We start from the raw sequence: 5,789 nt of genomic DNA, 5'->3' as shown, positions 1-5,789 counted from the left end.
TTGCTGCTGTTGTTGTTTTTTTTTTTTTTGTTGTTGTTGTTTTTTTTTGTGGCATTTTATTCCTGTTTCTCATTTCATTCTCATATTATTCTGGTTTGGGCTAATGCTCAATAGTTTTTAAGCCTGTTGAGCATAAAAAATGGATCTGAACCCAAATGCTGATGTGTCTGACTGCCCAAAACAGGTTTTCCTAAGGTATTTATCTCCATGGCAAAAAGCGTTCCAGGTCAGTGTTCCCAATACCATGATTAATGGTTAAGGACCATTGTAAAAGGATATTTGGTTATATTTGGATTGGATTTGCACTAAACAGGTCAATTTAAATAAATTGACTTTATCACATGACTTCTAGTCACCTTGAAACATAACTTCATGTTTGTCGTTCTTATGAGTGGATTTTTTCAAAATGCTAAATTATTTCCTTAATTTAATTTAGTTTGTTACTTAATGGCAGTTTCTTTTATTTTAGACATTAGGGCTTCAAAGGTATAGCTCACCCAAAAATTACAATTCTGTCATTAATTACCCTCATGTCTTACCAAACCCCTAAGACCTTTGTTCATCTTCAGAACACCAATTAAGATATTTTTGATGAAATCTGAGAGCTTTCTGACCCTGCATAGACAGCAACGCAACTACCACGTTCAAGGTCCAGAAAGGTAGTAAAATAGTTCAGATAGTCCATGTGACATCAGTGGTTCACCTGTAATTTTATGAAGTCTTCATGTCTTCGACGTGAGTTCACAACTACCATAATGCATCTAACTCTGGGCGCAGTTGAACATGGTGGTTGCTTTGTCTCTGCATGGTCAGAAATATTTTAAAGCTGTAAGTTTTGCCTCTTTGTCTCCATATCTGTTTGAAAACCTGCAGTGGCAGCTATTTTGCGTGGGCCATAAATAGGCATGGCTCCAGCGTGGATGAATCTAGGGTTTTGATAAGTATATGTGGCTGTCAGTCACTGCACTGGTGTTGATACTGTACTGTATTGAATCACAGATTCTAGCATACATCTTGACTCAAATGAGAATTTTCACCGGATATTGTCATCTGAACAAGTAACAAGTCTGCCACTTTTGTTCTGACCAACTGAAGAAAAAACATTACAATAAATCGCACTACCAATGGTGATTAAATCTAATGATCACTTAGTACACATACCATCTAACCATGCAAATTATTATTATTGGTATACTTTCTCAAATTGTTAATGTTAACAACATGAGCATTGTGTGTATTTTGTGTATATTAGCATTACATGAATATTTCTGTACGGTCTAATCTCTAATTGTCATACCATTCAGAAATTGTTTTGATCCGAAAAGCGAATTAATCTTCCTTCGAACGGTTTCTTTTAAAATACAAAAATGTATGTAATCCCATGTAGGTTATCAAGTAATCAGATGCACATTTAAAACTGGTATATACTTTAAGTCACATGTATTTCATAAACACATAATCCTTTCTGGATTACAATCCACCATCAAAATGATAAGTGTAATTATTCCAGCTGCTGTGAGAAAGGCTATAAATGATCCACCACCTGCAGCATCCTCACATGCCATAGCCTATTAGCCGGGATGCCGCCTTTACGTTTACAGATGTGACATAATGACGCCAATGACCCAATGATGTGAAATCAGTGTATCAATACAATGAATACAGGCACTATAAAGACCCTTGATCCACTACATACTGGGACACTAAACAGCTGTGCTTTTTTTTTTCCTGTCACATCAGGGGATATTCTAGGGAGTGATCGTGACATAGCCATTATGGTCTTTAAAGATCACTGAATACATTAACCAATATGGTTTTAAGAATATACAGTGGAGTACAGTACACAAGACATCTAAATACTTAATTGTAAGATGATGGAAAATTCATTTAACCTTTTTTCATTTAACATTTTTTTCAATGCATAATGCTCAGCCCTCTGTTGGCAGGATTATAAGTCATGCTTGTGGCCTTGTGGTTTCCAGACCCCTACCAGCAATACAGCGGCTAGTACGACGATTACTTGTACCTTCATTTCAGACCTGTCACTCCAGTTCAACAGTGACCTCTTCACCTCAACAACATGCAATATTACCTAACTGTGAATATTAAATATATTTGCAGCAGCATGTGCCCCTTGGGTAAGTTAAATGTCTGTTTGAATGTAGATGCATATTAGTTTTTATCATCTCATTCATATTTCAAGCATCTATAAGGAGGCTTGTCTTTTACAACTTCAGTTCAATAAAAATCCAGCTTCAGCTTTACCATTGTTTAGACTCTGACGTGTTTTAATAGTCATTGTGGCTTGTGGTTAAGATGACAAATCTGGTGTCAGGCCCCATAAATCATTCAGACGCGACAGTGATTGTTCCAAACTCTACTATAGCAAACAAATGGGGTGTTGTTGAGCAGTGCTTGAGTCAAGCACACATTTAACCTCTAACTGTTGATGAGACAATCTCAACTTAGCAAGAAGCCTGGATGAACAATTGCAATGCACGTTTCAGATGTTAAGAAAGAAGTCGCCGGCAGCTATAGCGCTTAAACTTGAACACTGGCCACAAGGGCAAGCGGTCTGTCTCTGGGAGGGTTCAGTCAGTCAGATCAATAGTTGAGACGTCAAACTGAATTGAGGTCAGTCTTTTTGCATACGAGGTCTCTCATCTTTGGCTATCTGTCAGGAAGCCAGCTGCTGAAGCTGAACTCCTGCCCTGCGGCGGTTGAGGGAATGCACAAAGCTGTACTTGAGAAGTTTGGGACGATTGCTTTTTGGGGGTGCTGAAATCAAAACCCCATTTATTTAGGTGTTTTTCATTTGAAAATGAAATCCATTTCGTTTTCCAAACCGAAAATCCAGAGCAATCACAATCTCATAAAACTAATGACCGTGACTAAAAGAAATTCTTCCATCACAGTCACTGGGACCGAAACATCCGCAGCATTTTAACAAAATTTTCCACCCTTCCTGTAGCTGTTATAAATCCTTAAAGAGGGCCTGACGAGGATATGTGGCAATGGCATCAATATTGATGTGGGAGAAAGTCCCTCCAAAACCCAGTTAAGCTGCAGGGCATCAATATTGATGGTGTTGTGTTTCCAACTGCCCCAGGGCAACTCTCAAATAGTGATTACCAAAACGCAAGAGTTTGATTAAAACGCTCCTAGAATAGAGATCTTCAGTTTAATGATTTGTAAATCTCCCTCCAAACTGTTTCGATTCTCAAATGGATATTCAAGGCTGGTCTGTATGTTTCTCATTCTCCTATTTGTGTAATCTGTGAATGATTCGAAATAATTATCGCCTGTGTTCTAATTTTACTAGCCCCTTCTTAAAGGAACCATTCACGTAAAATTGCACATTAGCATTTAGAATCAAGGCACATAGCAGTGGCTTGACATCATGTTTCTCACAAATGCTTTAATATGGATACAGATGACTAAATGTAGTGCTTTTATGTTAATTGTATGCTTTCATTTACATGTATAATGTTACAAAAGACTTATTTCAAATATGTTCTTTTGAAACTTTTCAAATCATAGAATCCTAAAAAAATGTATTATGGTTTATATAAAAGTATTAAGCTACACATTGTTTTCCAACTCTGATAATAATAATAGCACTGAAGACTGGAATAATGGTGTTGAAAATTCAACTTTGCACTGCAGGAATAAATTACATTTTAAGATATATTCAAATAGAAAACACAGTTTTAAAATGATAATAAAATTTCACATTATTTAGTATTTTTTATGTATTTTTAGCCTTATATGTAACCGAGTTCCAAAGGTTTTTCGAAAGGCACAGATTCTGCTCCCCATTAGCTCAGTTGTTTATTTGTGTTCACAAGGGCTCTGTGAGTCACATACTGAACTGATGCCCAGTGACACACATTGCGTTAAAAGTTCTCTGATTCTAGACAATTCTATAAGAGTGGACAGAGTGATTAAAGCATCCTGGATTCACAGGATTTTTCTTGGCTACATGTTTGCGGGCGAATTTCCCAGGGGGTTTCTTCTTCCTGTTTCACTATGATTTCCATACTCCACATTAATGATATCATACTCTCGCTGTTGCCGACCCCTCTGCTGGAGCATAGATATGATTACAGTGATGCAGTTTCTGGGTCAGTAAGTTAAATATTTCAGATGGTTTATTTTTAGGCACGTCTGTTTCCACTTTATGCATGCTCTCCCCCCCGTTTTGCTTCCCCTCAGTATCTCTCTCCCCCCTCCTTTCTGGCTGTCTTGGCTTTGGGCAGCATTTGACCTAGAAAGTCATCATCACATGGCCTTAAGGCCTGTCAATGTTACCCAGAATTGGTGTGTGCCATTAGCAGAAAGTGCTGTGCATGGTGAGGTTATAAGCATTTTTATCTTGCTACATTATAGTGGGGTCCAAAAATCCATCTGTGCATTAAAATGCTTGTGTTTTCCTTTTTTTCTTTTTAATTAAATACTGTTTAAAATTTTTAAGAACTCAAAAATGTACGAATTTCGTAATTTATTAGCATTTGACATGTCCCATTTTTTCTTCAATAATAGCAGCACTAAAGCTGACACGAACAAAACCTGATGATCCATGTACAAAGAGATTTAACTTTGCCACACAGTAGTTTATTTTGAATTAGTAACCAGTAAGTTATACAAAACGTAATTTACTGTTTGAAAGAAATTGCTACTTTTATTCAACAGTGATGCATTTAACTAATCAAAAGTGACAGTTAAGACAAAAGATTTCTATATCAAATAAATGATTTTTATTAGTAATACTTTATTTATTTTTTATTTATTTATTAGTAATAATTTATTAAAATAAATACGAATAATAGTTTATTTGTTTTAAATGTATATTAAATCAATTTTATTTGAACATACTTTTTTTACTACATAAATTACTACATAATAATTACTTAATTATATATTAATTGATAAAAAAATATTAATTTCTTATTTTGTGTCAAAATGTTTATTTTTTAATTTATACAAAATGAATTATGATCTAAATTATTATCCAGTTTTATGTGAATAATTATGCTCTAAAATACAATTATTAAATAAATATGAATTTCCTATTTATTTTGTGTCAAAATATTTCTTTTTTAAATGTATATGATTTTTTTTAATCTAAATTATTATGAAATTTTATATGTGTAGTTAGTCCATCAACACTATTGAGGTCAACAACTTTCCTGTCCATTAAATGCATAAAATATAACTTTAAAAAATTATATTATTATATTAATATTTTTATATAATATATATTATTATTTAAAAAATCTAAATATACTAAATAAATATGAATACTTTTTTATGTAATTTATTTTAATATTCTTACAACTTTTTATTTCAAGCTTTAAATCAGATTTTGAATCCAAGATTTTAAGTTTGGTCTGAGAATTTTGGATTCAGAGAATGTTTTTGTGGGAGAGAATGTTTATGACTTCAGAAATGACAGTGATTTGAGTTTTGCATGCACAGATTGTGTATCCGCCTGCACATCACTAACAAACTCTGTCTGCCCTTTGCAGAGCTGCACATTGATTCCTGATCTCTGTGTGAACTCCACTGTCATTACACCAGCACTGATGGATCTACTACATTAGATCACAGTCATATTCTATCGAGTTGTTCAGTACAGTCAGGACAGAGTAATTGTTGCAGTAATTGATGTTTACTTAACTTTTTTTTTTAAATATCTGGGGGATATCATGCTTGAAAAAGGACATAAAAAAAAACATTAATTGATTACATTAATAAGCATTTCTGGCAAAAAGACAATTTCCAGTCTT

Source organism: Carassius auratus, chromosome 16 (genome assembly GCF_003368295.1).
Source record: "Carassius auratus strain Wakin chromosome 16, ASM336829v1, whole genome shotgun sequence".
NCBI classification, from domain to species: domain Eukaryota; kingdom Metazoa; phylum Chordata; class Actinopteri; order Cypriniformes; family Cyprinidae; genus Carassius; species Carassius auratus.
Note: the sequence above shows the minus strand (reverse complement) of the source record.